The sequence below is a fragment of the Podarcis raffonei genome, chromosome 6 (genome assembly GCF_027172205.1).
Source record: "Podarcis raffonei isolate rPodRaf1 chromosome 6, rPodRaf1.pri, whole genome shotgun sequence".
Lineage (NCBI taxonomy): Eukaryota > Metazoa > Chordata > Lepidosauria > Squamata > Lacertidae > Podarcis > Podarcis raffonei.
The window spans coordinates 65,059,979-65,080,502 of record NC_070607.1 but is presented as its reverse complement, the minus strand read 5'-3'; the positions used below and the strand labels follow the sequence as shown (position 1 = coordinate 65,080,502).

At 38.9% G+C, this 20,524-nt stretch overlaps 1 protein-coding gene across 4 annotated transcripts in view; it reads right to left on the bottom strand.

Moving 5' to 3' along the window:
- MAGI3 (membrane associated guanylate kinase, WW and PDZ domain containing 3) overlaps positions 1-20,524 on the bottom strand; it is a 111,443-nt gene that overhangs the window by 64,970 nt on the left and 25,949 nt on the right. The gene's annotated exons all lie outside the window — the stretch shown is intronic.

The window sequence follows — 20,524 nt, the reverse complement described above, 5'->3', positions numbered from 1 at the left end:
CCAACACTTTCAATGTTGGTGCAACCAACAATGCTTTTGCAGAGATCAATAGCCATACTCCCTGTGGCAGTTGGGGAACCTGTGGCCCTCAAAATTTCCATCTTCTATCTAAAACAGCTGTAGAGGACAGACAAAGTTGACAGAATAGAAGGAAGAGTTCCCCTAGCAACAAACTGTATTGGAAAAATTTTGATGTCTAACATTTTACAATTTTTTATGTGCTGTGGGCTGCCCAGAGTGGCAGGGGAGACCCAGCCAGATGGGTGGGGTATAAATGATAAAATCATCATCATCATCATTCCTTCAGCCATCTGTTGTTCCCAAACATGGAAACAGGTTCAAACGTGTATGATCGTCTCAAGCAAATGTGCAATGGATGGAGCCTAGCCCATCTATCTATCTCTCTATATCTATCATCTATCTATCTATCTATCTATCTATCTATCTATCTATCTATCATCTATCTATCTATCTATCATCTATCTATCATCTACTGTATTATCTATCATCTCTAGCTATCATCTTTCTTTCTTTCTTTCTTTCTTTCTTTCTTTCTTTCTTTCTCTCTCTCACTCACTCTCTCTCTCTCTCTCTTTCTCTCATAGCGGAAGTAAAACAAGTGCTTGCTAAAATAATAAAAAATGTAAGTATTTCAACAAAAGACAGAGATTTTCTTATGTTTATTGGCTACTGAAAGACTGATTTGTCAACATTTGTTCAAGTGGTTCATCCATCTCCTTGTCAGATATACAAATTTGTTACAGTTCAGTATTAGGACATTTTGCTAGGGCATATGCAGCTTTGTAAACAGTTCAACTGTGTGTGTACAAAATAAAACATGGAGGTACAGGTTGATTTGCAACATATTCCCTATTCTTACAAACTAAAAAAGGGAACTGCGGTAGAATATTCTATACTCTCCAAAAAAAATAAAAAATAAAACCAACCCAAACCCTGTGGATAGAAAAATCAATTTCCAAGTGTTCTGCTTCGTAGGGTGCAGCCATTTTCTAAGGATAATTCAGGAACAACAAAAGCTGTTACAATAAAACCCTGAAGGGAAACAGAAGAAAAGCAGACAAGACAGTGAAGGGAAATAAAACATCTGAAAGCAGCTTGAGAACAGTAAAATAATTAGCTGCTTCAGGGACTTTAAACAAGGTTTAGTGCTTAGTCTTATATAAGAATATTTTCTGTCTTTTCTATACAGTCCATTTTAGCTGTATTTGCAAATAAAACTATACAACGAAGTGTTGTTTAGTAGGTTATACCACGCATGATCTGTGTGGCAGTGCATACAGCTTGGTTACCAGATGTCCCCATTTCCAGGGGACAGTCCTGGGATTTACAAATCAGTCCCCATACAAAGTCAGTGGAAGTTGAAAAGTGTCCCCGGATTCATTGGAAAAAAAACCTGGTAACCCTAGCATACAGCCCAAAAAACTCTTGCTTTGATCCTCACTTGAATAAGTATAATAATAATAATAATAATAATAATAATAATAATAATAAAAATAAAAAATAAATAATTATTATTTATACCCCACCCATCTGGCTGAGTTTCCCCAGCCACAACCAAACCATGACAGAGAAATCTTAGTGTGATGTTCAAACTTGGTATCAAGTTTTTTTACCCTAACAAACTAAAGTTGTTAAACAAGAACAGCCCATGGTTTAAGGCATCATGGTAAGACTTCTACCCAGATTGTGTCCCTGCGCATGCAAGGTAGAAGTGCTTGGACTGTGTGTACCAGCATGCAGCTATTATTAGTATTTAGATTTGTTTGTTTGTTTGTTTGTATGTTTGTTTGTTTAATTTCTATACCACCCTATATCCGAAGGTCTCAGGGTGGTTCACATAAAATATAAAATACTTACAAAATGCAATGGCTTCCTAACCCAAACATTATGGCTTAGTGTTAAGTGCTAACTGGATAATAATAATAACCAGAGTCAGTGTGGTGTAGTGGCTTGAGTGTGCTGTGTCGTTTAATCTTAGTGAGAGGAAATAATGCACATTTTCATAATTTAGTCCTGAGGTGAGTAACCTTACTAACCTTTTCAGCCCCCAAACTGTGCTTCCGTTTGGTAAACCCAGCAAGGGCCACATGCCAGCAGCTGGTGTGGCCAAATTGAGCACAGTGGCTCAACTCACTCACTCTCTAAAACACCCACATAGATAACATTATAATAATCTAGTCTGGTGGTAACAGAATCAGAAACAACAGCCCAAAGCCCTAGGAAAGAAAACTTTTTAAAAAGCCACTCTTAACAACTACCATCATCATACAGAGAAAGTGATGAATAGAGAACTTCCAATCCATGTACTTGCTCTTTCACGGGGAATGTAAACCTATCCAGAACATAGTCTACAGATCTGAAGGGCAACACACGCTGTCCTCAGCCAGAGGGCCAAGGGGCAACCTTGTCCCATCCATTAGTCAGAGAGGGAGTAACTGCAGGAAGCTTGCTTTGTCCCTCCTGGCTAGATTTAAGAATTTTGTAACTAAAAGAATGAATGCAGTGCCTGCGTTTGCTTTTTCCCTTCTTCCTTTTGTGATGTGTTTTTTTTAATTAGGTTTTAAGCCTGAGGGCAGGGATCATCTTATTTTTTATTATTGTAAGCCACTATGGGATACTTTTTTTGGTGAAGAGTATGGTGAAAATATAAAAATTTCATCATACCCCATATAGCATTTTAAATCCATATTAGCAACCTAATAAAAACATTCACATTAAGATTATTTTTTTAATCCACAAAAAGTTCATCTGCCTTAATGATATTAACTCAGGTTCTTATAAGCATTTGTAGCAAATGGAGCCAGGATAGAACTCCTATGACTCTTTCATTTTGGAGCATCCAGATGACTCCAGCACTGTCTCTTTTATGAAGAGCCATCACAGTTCAGCGCCTTGGACATGACTCAAATTGGGTGGGAATTTACAAAGATTCTGAAGAAAGAAAAAAGTTAACAAATCAGGAGCTACATAGCCTCAATCAATACTGCTGCTTCTAAAGCAATTGCTGCAGTTTGCTATGCCACAACACTCCTGGTTTTTATAGAATTAATTTTTTTAAAGACATTTAAGGTTTTTTAAACGCACAGCTTTTTAATTCCTTAACACTTTTAGAATGGTAAAACATTTTATTTTGGCAATCCATGCCAAAACCTTGCAGAAAACAGGGGTTTTTTTGGTCATCTTTGCTTTGTATAAACACAACTCAGAGCACATATGCTACCAAGTCCATTCAATTATGCACCAGTTGCCTTTATGTAATGACAAGCTAAATGCTGAATAACAACCATATTGTGAGAAGTAGGTCGCACAAAGTCATTATCCTGAGTTTAGAACTCAACAGTACATGCAGGAAATAGGCTTGTTTTGAATCTCTTATCAAAATATTAATTAAAAGGGTGTTTAGATTAATGTATTTCAAGAATTAAGAGAAGAAAATGTTAAAAGTTCTCCTTTATTTGACAACTACTACAACTCTAGTTCTACTTTACGAAATTAGCATGTGAAGGCTCTGAGCATGCCCTGTTGAAGCAAAGCTACAGTATTTGACAGTGAAGGAGCATGGTATGATGCTGACAGTTGAGTGTGAATTAGACCTTTGCCAGGATTCAAAGACAGGAAAAACTACTTTTCAACCGCAATCAGTCCAAAACATCCATTATCAAGTGGATCTTACTTTGCCAAGCTATTAACTAAAGAGGACATAAACTATGTTTCATTAAAATCCAAGTTCCAAAAAATATGCTTTTGCGTACAAAATATATTTATATAGAAAAGGCTGGTTTGGACACAGTAGCAAGTCACAACTTATTATTACATTAATGAGCTGCAACTAGCCTTGGATTTGTGCCCACCCCCTTCCAGTGTGGCTACAAGGATGAGAATGAAAGCTTTAGTTTACATTTTAGATTAACCAGTTTTCTGTGTCTATCAGCCCAGACAAACTAAGGTTAATTTTAACTATGGTTAGTGGAAACAAGCCAACTTCAAACTATTATTCCTAGTAACCAATCTCTGAATCCAAGCACTATAGTCCAGTAGCTATAATGTATATTGTTTGGACAAATCCACACATATATATAATGAACACATCTTCAGCACAAATAGAAAAAGGAGATCTGTGGGGCTCATTGGTGGAAGATGTGGAATTATCAAGAATGTTATCATTTAAGTCTAAACAAGACTTATCAGCTAACTTTATAGGGGAATTTCCATCACAAACTTTGACTCAATGTGTGCCGTGTACCCTTTTCAATCTGCCCTTTGCCATTCATTAATAGTTCTGCATTGAAATGTTGAATGTTTTATTTAGGGAGTCTAAAAGCCAAACAAAGTGTGATGTAAGGTTAACATTGCCCACAGTTGTCGTTTTTTTAAATTATAGCACCTGCCAGGGGAGAAGAATCAAATCAAAACAACAGTTAATTTACCCCCCAGTGTCACAGTCTCAATACAATGCCCTTCCTAAATAGTTACTATTTATTTCTTTTAAAGTCACAGGAAATTCTTATAAGGTATCTCCTACACCAGGGGTTGGCAAGGCTTATCTTGCCTGGGTCAGATCGGTCCTGCAGAGATCCCTCCGTGGGCTGGATCGCATGCACGATTTCCGGCACCGCAGAAGCGAGTCCCCGTACTGTGCTGCGCCGGTTTAGCACAGTGCACAAGAAGGCAACTCGGTTTGGGGGCAGCTTGTAGGCCGGTCAAACGACCTCTGTGGGCCGCTTCCGGCCCATGGGCCTTAGATTGCTGACCACTGTCCTACACCATATCTAGTTGCATCCTAAGTACTATCAGAGCTTGAAAAAGCTCAAGCAAATAGAAGTCACACATCCATTATGAATCTTTAATTCATGCATACTGAGGACTCTCAAGTTACTAAAATTAAGAGGAAGATGCCATACATAACTAGATAATTGCATATTTATTAACTGCAAATTTATTAGCTTCATGAAACTTTGCAATCAGGAATATCTTCCGTTTACTTAAGATTTGTTTATAAGGAGCATACTGCACAACCACTCTTGACAGAGAAGCGCATCACAACTATGTTTGATGAACTAAATACATTGTTAAAACCTGACACCACTGCTGTCGTTTATGTCTTAAGAACATAAGAAATACAATACTGTCAGATCAATGTCATTTATCAATGCATTCTCTTTCAGGATGACCCCTTCAGGTGCTTTACAAAAGGTGCAAGAAGCCCAGCCATAGACTATTATATAAATGTCTTACCCTTGTGCCACACGTAAATTATGTATTGATCCTTTCACTTTTAGCTGTCACAGAATGTAAGATTATAGTAGCTATACATTTTCATTCTTCACTCACCTTGACCCATTTCCAATTTCACTAAACAAATCCTAAAAAGCCTTAACTTAAAAAAAGACAGCTGAACCCTTAAGTAGTACTTAAGGGGCTACAAGCACCTACTCTGATGCGTAGGCGACGTTCTTCTCCCACTTCGCATAGTCTGGCACTTAATACCAGTTTCTTACTTTTTAAGTTTCCCCTAGAAATGGAATTTACTGCACGAGAGGCTTATATAACAATAGGGCAAGCAATTTTAATTAAGAAATAAATTGTCAGGTTTTTCTCTCCCTGTCCTTTCATTATACTGGTAGAATTAATTAATCTACCAATGTTAGATCAGAGTTAGCATCACAATAGAGTTACAGGGAAGTTGCTCCAAATGACCTTCAGAACCCAACATCAAAACACAACCAAAGTTATGCTAGCGTAAACACTAATCGGGATTTAAACAGATTCATGCACATTTAAAACAGATTTCAGCTATAGAAAATTTCTATGAAACTGGGAGTATGAGTTTGGTTTAATACTCTGGTTTAGAATCATAGAGTTAAAACTAGAGAATTGTATTCAAAAGTGATCGGCCAACTTTATTAAATTCCTTCATCAGCAAGGGGTGGACTAGAACCCCTATGCTATTGTAGTGTGTAGACAACAAAGGCTAATATAACACTAAATCAAACTTTGGCTTAGCTGGGGTCCCTTGGGAGCCAGTGCATTCACATTAAGCCATGGTTTGGTGAATGTGAGATGCAACTGTGGCCAATGAGGTGTTCAACTTAATATACAGTTGTACATTTACTTCTTAAGAGATAGAATGCTTGAATATCAGCAATGATTGCAAATGTAGCTGCTATTAAAAATAAAAACCCAAAAAAACCCAACTGGCTGATAAAAACCAGGCAGAAGAAATGAATGAGTAAAAAGACACCAACCAAACAGTGTCTTTCAAATTAGCAGTGTTGTTATATATAGAGATAATCTGTTTTAAATTTCATATTTCATATTATTTGCAAGAAAGCAATTGGATCAGAAGGGCAAATTCAAGCTCTCAAATCAATCAACTCTGGACTCAACTCAAAATCAGCTTGCTGACTGCCAACCCTCCTTGCAAATTCCCTCATGTTTCTCAAGTATACTTGCCAATATGGGTAGGGAGACTGGTGGGGTAGAAATCTGGATGGCTTTCACAGAAGCACTGTAGGTCTATTCTATTAATGTTTCATAAATATTTCCTCCCTGACAATCTGAAGTCTGCAGCAAGCTCCCTTGTGGGTAGGAGATGGCAAGTGTAAGTAAAGGAAGTAAGGGAACAAAGAAAGGATTGATACTCAGCTACAACAGAGTGCCTCAATTACTGAAAAACAGTGGCAAAGTACCTTTTCCTGGCAGCCTGGACAAATGGCAGTGGGAATTGTGTCCTACTCTCACCTCCAATATATAGACAATAATATCACCATACAGTTATTAAGTGAAAAGAAGTTTCCATTATATATAATTATAAAACCGGAACAGAAGAAGACTCCCTAAGGCAGTAACACAAACATATTAGAAGCAAAGAAAATAAGTGACATTCAATAAATTACATTTACGAATGGCTTGAGGAGAAATTTTGCCTGGTGTCCAAAGTGCACCAGGAAGATCGTCCTTAGAAGGAGGTTCCATAATCTGGGCATATCACAGAATAGTCCTTCTGTCCAGTCATCACTTGACGTCTGCAGGAAAGGATACCCACAGAAATTTCTCATGCCAATGTCACCCCCTAAGCAACCTTGTACGAAAAGAGATATCTGGTCCCAGCTGGCTGCTTTCCCAGATCCAGACTAGGCAGTCTCTTTTGCAGTTCCAACTCTTTTGCTACATCATGATCCTTGCTCTGAGCATAGTGTGTACATACATTCACCAGCTGCTATGTACACATTCCTAAATACTCTTTAAGGACACACAGTACAACCATTTTCACCTTCCTTTCTGGAAGAGATACTTCAAATAAGTTTGCCATGGAAGTGGGAAACTACTCAATCTCATAAGGATCTCAGAAACCATCTCACTACCATCATCTGTTAAGAACTTAAAATAATAGCTAAGTGAATTCCCTGCATAATATGATCCTTTCAGAGCAGTTTTCCTTGTCATGGCTGAAACAGATACCTCAAAACTGTCTAACCCTAAGGATGAGTTTGTACAAAGATGGACTCTTTAGTTTCTTTCCATAATTTGTATTCTACATTGGTGAAAATTTGTATTAACTCACTTATTTAAACATCCACAATTAGAAATGAGTAGTTGTTCCTACTCCTTACCTGTGCTCCTCTCAGAGAATTCTGAAGGGGAAAGCAGCCTTTTGGAAGCTATGGTTTTTTAATGCTTGTATTTTGTCACTGTGTGCACTACAGTGGCATCTAGTGGTTATAACAGACTTTCCAAAGTGGAGGAATATCATTCTGAAGTGTTTCCCCCCAGTGGGAGGTGGTGCAGAGGATGTGTAATTATGTGGATTCACTGGGTGACCTTGGAGATAAATGCTTAGAAGCAGAGCTCACAAATATAAGCACCTCAAACCAGACAACTGGCCACCAGTTTACATATATTACGTAAACTCACTATGAAGTTCAGGTAGGTAGAATATAAATTTAGATAACTGGGTGTAACACTGCAACTACCCCTCTGGATTCCCCCCCCCCATTTGTATCAATTATTTTATTTTATTTTATATTTCTCCAAAAGAGCAACTCAATATACAACAAACACAAAAGCAAAACACATCGATGATTAGAAACATGTAGAAGCTAGTAGTTAACTAACTCATAGATTGTTGTTAAAGAATTAAGCAAAGTAACTGAAGTAAATTCATCTGAACATAAAAATGGACTGAGCAAGTTGTTTGCTACGTATTATTAACTTCTGTATCACAATAATAATAATTTTCAGTAAGGTGTCCTGAAAAAGTGTCCAGGCTATCATCCACAAAATCCTTCCTCTCATCTTACAAACTCTCAAATTAGCATCAGTCTCCTTGTTTTTGTCTTCGACACCTCCTAGGTTGTGGGTCCTCATCAGTACTCAACTGGCAGTCTCTCTAGATGCAGACAATTTTTATTGGAGAAGGTAAGGAAACGTCTAGGTTTCCTCGGAACAAGAGGACTATTTAGTTGCTAGGCAACAATAAAGTGCTTTCTCTCAGGGCTGAATAAGCTGTTAATAACTAAAGTGAAGTGTACTGGGGTTTGTGGGGAAGAAACAGTTTGCTGGTGGTGACATGAAAGCTTCTAAAGAAGAGGTGGCTAACCTGTGGTCCTCCAGATGCTTCCATCAGCCCCAGATAGCATGTCCAATGGCCAGGGATGGGAGCTATAATTTGGCAACATCCGGAGGGCCACAGGTTAGCCATCCTTGTTCTAAAGGATAGTGCTTTGGAATTGTTTAGCACAGTTTGTATCTGGTTAGGTGCACATTTCTCAAAAGATCCAGATAGAGTTAATCACTAAGAGATATACTGATTATTATTATTTTTTAACTTTCCTAAACATAGCAGTAGCAAAACTTTACAAAAACTTTAGTTGTAATACATGGTTGGATGCCTAATGGCAGTTCTAATGGTATTTTCTTTCATCCTCTGTACTGCTGCCTTAGGCACACACAGCTTGCGCCCATAAATATTTTATTATGATGGAAATGTGTTAAAATTCACTCTTTGCCAAAGCACCCTAGAGGAAACAAAACAAAAAACCCCTCCCAAACCTATTTGCATTTCAGTCACTGCAAATCAATGCAATATAAGCTCTAGAATAGAGCATCCCAAATCTGTGGGCCACCAGTGGTTCATGAGCTTCATTCAGGTGGTTCGTGGCATTCCCTCATTAAATATTCATATTTAATTTTAATTCTATTTTACTGCTTGTATTGTATTGTATTACAATTTGAATTCTATGGAATGCACAGTGTAATGTGAGAAAATACAATATATAAAAAATAAAAGAAGCAATAAAATGCAATTAAAAATCACATATTGCACCATGCAACGCAATTGCTATAACAGGCAGAAAAATCATAAAGTAGACCGCCAAGATCATCAGTTATTTTCAAGTGGTCCATTGGGGAAACAGTTTGGGAGCCAGTGCTCTAGAAGACTGGATTTCAAACAGTCTTTGGATTTAAGCAGCTCAGATTCAAGCAGTTATCAGTCTTCTACTATATTCTATTTTGCTTTGGTTCAACATCATTTGATAAAATTTCCCTAAAGGCTTTTGAATTACAGAACCCCTTTCCTATTAAAAGCATACTATACTTAATTTGAAGCCTACCCTGGCCCCACAAAAAGAAAAGAAAAATCACTGGCAAGAGTGGACTAGGAGGGGAAAGCTCAAGGAAAAAAATAGTAAAGATTTCAGACACAAATATCCATATTAAGCAAAATTCGTCTGACACAATCTGTGTATTTCTCAGATTGTTTAAGGCTGCTTCTTATGGCAGTCAAAGTTCATCTGGGTCAACTGTTGCAAATAGCAGCATCAAGGGAGAGGACATAATTTTCCTCTGATGAAGCAAATAGGAGCAGGGGCCAGTTTTCCTATGGAAAACAGTGCTGGGGAAAAGGTTTAACCTCCCTCAGTACTCCTGCCCCAAACTCATATATCTGCTGGATAAAGCTGGACAGAGGAACACCTCTGCTCCATATAAACTCCCTCCAGCATGGCAGATTGGGGTTTTTTATTGCTCTGTAAACTTGTTCCAGTGCTACACACACACACACACACACACACACACACACAGAGAGAGAGAGAGAGAGAGAGAGAGAGAGAGAGAGAGAGAGCATAGATTGAGCAGGAAGAACTGATCTGTTTTCAAAGTTAAATAGTGAGTCATAAATTAAAAGTTGAATTAGTTATTTGACCAAGCACATGCCAGCTTTTGTATAATAATACAAACTGTAATTCATACAAAGTGGCAGTTTGATCAAACAGAGTAGATTATATTCTGTACGGAAGCTCACTTCCAATTTACATAAACATTTAAACACAAATAAGAAAATATTTGGCACAGAAGTGAATTGGGTGTAGTAGGCATCTATACTGCACTTGTATGCTACTTTCACTGGGACTTTTTTCTTTCCTAAATTATTCAGTATTCAAACTAAAATTCTATTTTGAGGATAAAATGCTGCAACATTTGGATATCAGTCATTAAGAAATTTACATTTACTCAGTTCCAGTTATAGGATGTTTGCTGAAAAAAATACCACTGAAAGTTCAGCTTAGGATGCTGAACAAATGTTGCAGTTTTTACCATGCTTACAGTGAGACTAAAGGTGCTGACCTTTAAAACCCTAAATGGCCTTGGCCCAGTATACCTGAAGGAGAGTCTCCACCCCCATCGTTCAGCCCGGACACTGAGGTCCAGCGCTGAGGGCCTTCTGGCAGTTCCCTCACTGCGAGAAGTGAGGTTACAGGGAACCAGGCAGAGGGCCTTCTCAGTGGCGCCTGCCCTGTGGAATGCCCTCCCATCAGATGTCAAGGAAATAAGCAACTATCTGACTTTTAGAAGACATCTGAAGGCAACCCTGTATCGGGAAATTTTTAATGTCTAATTTTTACAATATTTTATGTGCTGTAAGCTGCCCAGAGTGGCTGGGGAAACTGAGCCAGATGAGCGGGGTATAAATAATAAAATTATTATTATTATCATTATTATTATAAGCAATACTGTACATCTTTATTACTAAAATATACAACGGAAGCATTTCTATTTTTTTTGTAAATATGAACATGAACCTCTCTTTGAATTTCTCTGGAACTTTCTTCACGTGAGCATATCTTAAACGATACAGAAAGTCCAGTGTCTTTTTCAGAAGCAAATCACAGCATGCCATATATACTTCAAAAACATGTTATCTTTAAGTTGGTTGGGACAGTCAAGACACCCTGGTGTTGCTAAACTTTCTGATAGCACTGGCCGAAATATTGGGAAATACTGGAACAAGATGGAGACAAATTGAAATTGCAGAGTTTTGAGAAATTAAAAAATAAAGTGCGAGACTGGCTACATTATTATCAAATAAGAGAGGCCTACAATTTGGATAAAAAAATTGGCTTCCATGTGGAAAAATCAAAATTGGAAACAGAACTGCTAGATCCTAAAACTAAGATACTTTCAAGAATGTATAACTTGCTGTTAAAATGGAATACACAGGATGAAACGGTTAAATCTGCAATGATTAAACGGGCACAAGATATTGGTCATAATATTATGTTTGCTGACTGGGGACAGTTGTGGACCACCGGTATGAAATTTACGGCATGTAATGCCTTGAGAGAGAATATTATGAAAATGATATATAGGTGGTACATGACACCAGTCAAGCTTGCAAAAATATACCATTTGCCTGATAATAAATGTTGGAAATGTAAAGAAAATGAAGGTACATTCTTTCACCTTTGGTGGACGTGCCCAAAGATTAAGGCTTTCTGGGAGATGATCTATAATGAAAAAGGTATTTAAATATACCTTCCTGAAGAAACCAGAGGCCTTTCTCCTGGGCATAGTCGGCCAATTGGTGCCAAAGAAGGACAGAACTTTCTTTATGTACGCAACAACAGCAGCAAGAATACTGATTGCAAAGTATTGGAAGACACAAGATTTACCCACCCTGGAAGAGTGGCAGATGAAGATGATGGACTATATGGAACTGGCGGAAATGACTGGCAGAATCCGAGACCAGGGAGAAGAGTTGGTGGAAGAAGAATGGAAGAAATTTAAAGACTATCTGCAGAAATACTGTAAAATTAATGAATGTTAAAATGATGTTGGATTGAAAATAAGTGGCATTAGCAACGAAGTTAATAAGAATATGCAAAAATGAATTGATAATGGATGAAAATATAGAGTTAAAAAAATGTTAAGATACAGAGTTAAGATATATGAAAGAGGGTAAGGATTTGCTGACTTAATTATGTAAATGGGAATACAAAAAGGGGAGGTGTGAGGAGATCAAAGAAACAAGCAAAGGAGTTTAAAAGTTATGAAAAACGGATTTGTTTTTAAATTTTTCTTTTTTTCTTTTTTTTCTGTCTTTTGTATGTTGTATTTTTTATTCTCATTTTTTTTCTTTTATGTATTTTTGTATTCATGCTTTTTTAAAACTCTAATAAATATTTCTTAAAAAATAAATAAATAAAAATAAACTTCCTGATAGCACTTTTAAGAATTAAATCTAGTATTTTCCAGGAATTCAAAATGTCTACAGTACCTCTCCCTCCACAGGTGTCATCACAGAGCAAAGAGCAAAATTCCCAAACCTTGTAAATTATGACTCTAATTTGATATGGGCTTGGCTTCGGACTTATTAATGTATGAGCTTTGAGTATCCTGAAACTGAGTGAGACAAGGATTTGCATCAGCTTGCTTGAATTCAGAGAGGATCTACACTTAGTAGTAGCCTGTAAAACCTTCTCCTAAAGGAGAACCCAGATTTTGAAAATTGTTTAGTTAACCTTTGGTAGTGGACACAAAATTCAACATTAATGGCAATCCAAAGTGGGGGCCTTCTTTCTAAACACATCTATACACCCAAAACACTATTTTACAAAGAACCTCTCATCCACTACAAGTGGGGAAGGAAATAATCTCTTCTACTTTAAGGTATTTTAAAAATCTATAATAAAAAAACTAGTTAAGGAGCATCTCAGTGAGAACACTCACATCTGATGCAGAACTTTTCTCAAAAATGTTAGGGATAGTCAGAAGAGAAGCTACGCTGGAAGGTGCACAACCCATCCATCAGAGCAGGTGCAGGTGAGCCTTCAGTAGATGAGAGGCATACCAATGTTGCCTTCTTGGCTAAATAATTTAAGTCCCAAGAACTTAACTGTGAGACTACACAGAGATCACAAAGAAAAAATATGGTCGAGAAAGCTAACAGATGTTACAATACTGTATGAAAGCTTGCCAGGGACATTTGACTTCTTCAAATACAAAATAAATAAAGCCAGGGCTGCAGAACCATTTCTACCTTAAGATGAGGCAGTTGTAACTGTATTCTGAAGAACAGATGGAAAGTAGTATTCAGTCAGTAGCATGGCGACCAGCATTTGCTGCTATGGGAAAGCAATTCAAAATATTCAGAGAAAGACAGAATGACTTCATAAACACTTCCCCACCCTTTCCCTGCGCTAATGTACAAGCCAAGTTTCATTATTTCCAGTCTGTACTTCCAAGAATGGTCTTGCCCCTGACAATTAAGATGAAATAGTTGAATCCCCATTTGCAGTCTATACAATCCAGACAGAGGTTTACCATCACATCTGCAATTACCAAGATCTTAGATTTAGCCTGAACAGAGTACAGAATGAAAAATAGCAGACACCACTTTCCCATAATATACATATTGACAAAGCTGAAGCTTTCAGATTGTGTTAAAAAGCCCCAGAAAAACTCAAGATAAACATTTCATCCCACTTTTTCTGAGGCAAACTAGTTTACTTAAAAACAAAGTTTGAGAATCTCATTCAACATAACAAAAGGAGCCAGCCAGGCTTTGGCAAGCAAGATGAACCTTCTTGGAAACCCTCCCCTTTCCACATCTGGATGAAGCCTGGGATATATTTTGGCTCTGTGCCTCACAAACCCTGCAAGGTGACCGGAGGAGGAGGGACCGGGCTTGTTTATAATATTGGGAAGAACTGCCCTCCCATTCAAAGCTACAGCACAAGATCAAGAATGGGATCCCTGCTCATTGGGTGAGGGGAGATTTTGCTGACAACCAACTTTTGGGTTTGCCAGCAAAGCCGGCCAAAATTTGTGAACCCTTGTTTAAAAACATGATTCAAAGATACAAGAAAAATACCATTAACTTAAAAATGAACATTAAAAACACCAGCAAATGTAGTAGCCTAAGAAACATTATTCAACTCTATTGAGATTATCAGTATTCAAGTCTATTGAGATTATCACCAAAAAGATTGGGAGAGCATGACGCCCACTTTATTAGAAGTTTTTATAAAAGGAAAAAGGACATATATTCCAGATATAGTATCTACTCCACTGGTAAAACAAAGAACCAGATACAAAAGAATGGCAGTTGTCATAATCAATCTACTTATTACATTTTTATCTCACTCATGTTATCTACACAATCAGCCCCAAGCAACTCAAGGCTTCATGAAAGGATCAGGATTTGATTTTTGATGGGTACTAGTATTTTGTAAGGCATTATGGGAACTTGTGGATGGATGGGGTATACCTTTCGGTAAATATGAAAAGGTATAAATAGAAGACTAATTCTTTTACTCAGGACATCAGCAGCATTCAATATCCTCAACCATGGTATCCTCCTGGACCAGTTGTTTGGATGGGAACTGGTGGCCCTGTACTTTAGAGGTTATATTCCAATGTGCATGAATGTTCAGAGAGAGTGGTCCCCCTAGGATCTGTGCTATGGAGTCGTTTGGGCACTATCTTGCTCCTAATGATTTTAGCACCTACCTGAAACTAGTGGTCATTAGGAGATTTGGAGCAGCATGTCACCAGTATGCTAACAATATTCTCTGTAACATCCAAATCACTTTCAGTGGCCAAGAGTGGTCCCTCCCCCCCAAAAAATTGAACTGGTATACAAGCTACAGCTGTTCTTGGGAAAAATAGCAGCACCACAGTGATGCAGGCTTTGGTAACTTTAAAACTGGACTATTACAATGTGCTTTACATGGGGCTACTCTTGAGGTTGCTTCAGAAACTCCAGCTTCTCCCCCTGCTGAAAACATTTGTTTCTGCAAGTGTTTTTAGAGAATTAATTTGATTCCGTATAGGTCAGTTGTTCTGTATGTTACAATTCTATAATTTTATATTACTTTATTGTATGCTGCATTGGTATTATTTTATGACGGCAGTTTATGTGTGTTCTTATAGATAGAATAAAAAAATCCACTTCCATGCCATTTATGTCACTGACTACAAAGCAGTGAATACCAGCTCTGCTGCTGGTAACTTCTGACCTGATGGCAGAGAGCAACCCTCCTCAGCCACAAGCTCTTGGGTTGGGGCGGTGTCTAGGGGCTCCTGTTGAGTGCTCTGTTATTGGTTTTACTGCCCCAACTGTTTGAAATTGTTTTTAAACAGCTTTTAATTTGTCAGTTTAAAATTTTGGTTTGGCTTTGTTTTTTATTTAAATAAAGGGGCGTAGGATGTGGCTGGGAAGAGAGGAGTGGGGGAGAGCGGGGGGGCAATCATGGTGGTTTAGAGTAGGGGGAGGTATGGTGTGGGAGGTGGGACAGGCTGGGTCACAGACACATGGGACAGGCAGTTGGTGATTGTGGCTTGTGCCAGCCCCTCTTCCAACTTGGAGAATTACTGTTGTCCTATCAGCCAGTCCTTGGGTCTGCAGCTGCTGTTGTTGAAAGCCAGGTAGAGTCGGAATAAGACCTCCCTCATCCATGATCTGGTTGTGGCTGAGGAGGCTGATCACTGAGACCTGGGTGGGTGAGCAGGATGCAGTTGGTCTCACCCAGTTGTGCCCACCTGGGTACTTGGTACAGCATGTACCAGTCACTGCAATTGGAGAATAGCCTCTACCGAAGGCGTCATGGACTTTGAAGCAGCACAAACTCAGGACAAGAAACTGCTAAGAGGAAGGCACGTTTCGCAAATCCTCACTGTGATCAACTCCTGCCCGGAAAACTATGCCCCCACTATGGAAGGACGTGTGGGTCCAGAATTGGTCTCCACAGTAATTTATGGACACACCATTAAGATCATTTTCGTGGAAGACAATTTTACTGGCTATGATTGACTTGGTGCTGCATCAGGGTAAACTTGAGGGTTGGGGAGGGGGAGTTTGGTTTTTCTGTTCTTGTTTTTATTATGTATTTTGTGTTTTTATCTTATATTTTTATGTTGTGAAGTGCCCTGAAATCTAGGAATGAAGGCTGGTATACAAATTAATTATGCATCTGTACTGTGCTCTACAAAGCAAAGGGTGTTAGCCCTCACACTGGGCTTTTGCAGAAGGTGCAAACAGGAAACAAAGAAAACACCTGTTTTCCTCTCTTCTTCACCATGGAGGAACATGTTGTCTTTCCCACATGTAGGGCTACAGCCTCAAGGCTTTTGGAAATAAAATTCCCCCCAAACACTAAAAAGATTGTAGCATATAGTCTAAAAGTTTCTTTTAGGTTTTTCATTTTAAAGTGAAATGGATGCCAACAGATGCTCATTTTTTTATCCTAATCCTAAATTCAACTGAGCTAAGAGAAAAATGAAGGCTTTGGGTGAAAATGCAGACAAATAGTGCCAGCAGTGGTAAATATGATGACATTTTATTGAATTTTATAACTAGGGAAGCTAACATAAATGACTATCAGTCACACAAAACATGTAGGTGTAGTGTTTTGTACTGCACTGCTACAATAGCAAAGTTAAACATTAAATGGCTCTTGCCCTTTCATTTCCTCATAGCTACATTGGAAGCTAGACAAATCACCCTCATTTAGCAGTTAAGCACATGTATAGTTTTTTTTTATACACATCACACATCAAAACATCAACCACATTGCTAACAATAACAAATAAACATAAGAGCATAAAAGGGAACCTCAAATAAACACAATTGTTATATTACATGGTTAAAAATTTCTATGGCAGTCCCTCTGACCTCAGTATGACTAACATAGTCAGCACTTTGCCCACACAGATGTTTGACTTTATGTTTGCTGCCAATGTTCTGAAGCTCAGAAAATTCTTTTTATTTCCCCATGCTGTGCTTATTGTGTTACATGTGTGCCTGACTGCCAAAAACTGTTAACTAAGCAGTTGTTAGTACACTGCTGCGTACTACAGTGATACAACATCTGTTTTCCAACATCTCTCATTTCTAAAATCCATCATATTTGCGAAGTAACCTGAATAGATGTGATTGGACAGTGGAACACCAGAGAATAAGAAAAGGACCCAATGTATACTTTTTCTAGGAATATTAGAGCTTTCTAGATAGAACATCACTTGCATTGGGCAATGGCTTCAGTTGTTTTAGCAAAACCCGTTTGCATTTTGGCTATTTCTGGCTTTGTCGTTGTGGGAGAAGCTCCCCAGTCTCTTCACTTTTCCTCAAAGCTCCAAGAACTCTCAGACAGAACTCCCACTACAGACCCCTGTGGATACCAACCTTTTATGAAAAGAATCCTAAAATATCTGTCTGTCATGAGTATGAAAACCAAATCATGTTAGACATGGTTTACCATTTAAAATTCACAATACTGCATTAAAAAGAAAATGATGTTCACAGTTCTCATCTGTAAATGGAAAGAGACTATTTCTGTACTAGGCTGAAAAGACATCAGTCTTGGCCTTGCCTAAGCTGGCAAAAGGCAGCAAATACTTACATACATGATTAGTTAAGAATTACAGAAGTCAGTTCACTGTCCAAAATTGGGTTCCGATGTTCGGGGGAGCAGATGGTAGACTGATATTGCTTCCAGGTATATGTTATTTCCAGAGCAAAGAACTTGGAAGCAAGGAGAAAGGGGAAATTCACTCTACAGTTAGCCATTTTGAACTGGAAAAACTCACTTGAATGAAAGGGAAAGACATTCTAATATTCAGATCAGCAGTATCAATACTGACCATTGCACACATTGATTTTCTAGCCCATGACAAAAAAACCCAACAGCCCAGTGATCAGCATCATCTGCACTTTAATTTTCAAAGGCTTATCTGAATAAGGAGGTAATGGAAGGATAACAAAGAGGGAGCCCACAATATGGGCTTTCTCTCATGTCACAGTCAACTGTGTTTCCGATGTTGATTGGACCAAAAGAAGGTACTCACCTGCAGTGGCGTAGCTAGCTGCTCGGGGGCCGGGTGTGGCCCGCGCATCCTGCATCAGGGAGTGAGGCAAGCTAGCCATGAGGGCAGGGCACGCTGTATGGAGCCTCTCCGCCGCCTCCCCCTCAGCTGTAGGGCAGCTGAGGGAGAGGTGGAGGGCAGACGCAAGCCCCACACTGCAGTTTCAGGCAATGTGGAACCAGGAGAGACGTGTGGCTCAGGCATGCTGCAGGCCCCACAGTAAGAGCTGGCGCCCAGTGCCAGCCACGTTTCGTTATGCTTGTTGACTGAACTAAAAAGTTTATTGAGCCCAATTTATTATTGTTTTTTAAAACTCATATTTTTGTCATTTTGTCACTTCCCTCAGTGATGACACCCAGAGTGGCCCACACACACCCTTCCTCCACCACTGCTCACCTGAGGATTTTAGTACCTGGGAAGAATTGTATAGGGCAGTGGTTCCCAAACTCTTTTCTTTGGGCCAAACTTTCGGAATAAAAAATTGCTCATGCCACACTTATTTTTTTATTGATAAGAAATATACTGGAAAACAAAAAGAAACAACTCCTAGCAGTGCTTGATTTTGCAAAGATATCTATCAATATTCTGCAAATAATTTTTTTTATTGATTATACTATACTATACTACATGAAATGTTTAAATGTTTCTTTGATTGTCCTTGAATCTTCCTGCCACACATGCCATCCTCTCCTGCCACACCAGTGTGGCATACCATACCTTTTGAGAACCACTGGTATATGAGAATATGTTTTGTGTAACCTGGGCCCAAGCTACTGTTTGTCCAGAGTAAAAAAACCAGCATGTGTATGTCTGAAAACATACGGTACATAGAAATCTGGAAACCTTGGTCAATAGTCCTCAGAAAAAAATAGTTCACTACTTAATTTCAACTATAAGTGACCAGTTTCACAAATTATAGGTGGTAGAAAAAATGGTTAACTCTTTATTGTACCATAGGACATGGTTCCAAAAGTTGATACAAATAAATGTGCTCAAGACTCAAATTTCAGGTAGTTCCAATCCTACTTAGATGATAGTTTCCAGAGGGTGATGTTTGGGTACTGCTGTTTAGCCCTGTAGAACCTTCAATGTGGAGTTCCTCAGGGTTTGATTTAGTGCTGTTTAACACACAGCTGTACTTTTCCTTTAAATCTGCAGGTGTGGCGGTGGATACAGCACACTGTTGTGTTGCCTCAGTAATGGATTGGATGAGAGCCAAAAAATGGAAGCTCATTCTTGTGGCGATCACACAGGGCCCCCGGACGTTTGACGGTCTATTGACCCTGTGCCACCACTGCGATTGCTTTTTCCGCTGCCACCACCCTGTTTCTCATGGGGACACAGAGTCCAGACAGTTGTTAACATAAACAAATAATCAAGTTTATTTTTAAATGCAGGAACAAGCTTATGGTTTCAGTTAATTTTTCTTGTCAGTTTCTTAGATCTTAGTTCCTAACAACTTCAAACTGATTATTCCCAACTATCTATCTGACTCCACCTGACAATTCCTCTCACTCTCTCACAATACAACTCTACCAACCCACACCTAATCCTCCCTCTTCCTTCTTCAACTCCCAAACCTCAACTGACTTTCCAAACCTCCCACTCTAACTTTTGCTCCTCCCTTGCATTCCCACTGGCCAATCACATCTCACTCATTTAACCCTTTCCTAATGACCCACCTAGGAGGCAAACGCCACAATTCCAAATAAAACTGAGGCACTGTTAGTGGGTGGTTCCCTAGACCGGATGGCTAGACCGGAGGTTGCCTGCTCTTGATGGGGTTATACTCTCTCTGAAATACTCTGGGGGTACTTCTGGATTAACTGCTGTCACTTGATGCTCAAATGACCTTGGTGGTGCGTAGTGCCTTTCATTAGCTTTGACTGGTGGCACAAGTGTACCCATATATGGATAAGGATAGCATAACTTTTGTCATCAATGTTTTCGTCACCTTTAGGTAAGGTTACTGCAATGTGTAGTAGGCTGCCTCTGAAGATGGGTCAGAAACTTCAGCTGCTGCAGAATTCAGTGACCAGGTTACTCCCTGGGGCAAATTGGTTTGAGCATATTATACCGGTCCTGGTCTGACTGCACTGCCTGCCAATTAGTTTCCAGGCCCAATTCAAAAATTTGGTTTTGATCTACAAAGCCAGCCACAAACAAACAAACAAACAAACAAACAAACCCCACCCATCTAGCCGGGCCTCCCCAACCACTCTGGGCAGCTTCCAATAGGGTATTAAAAATACGATAAAACATCAAACACTAAACAGGGCTGCCTGTCTTCTAAAAGTCAGATAATTGTTTATTTCCTTGACAACTAGGGGGAGAGCGTTCCACAGGGTGGACGCCACTA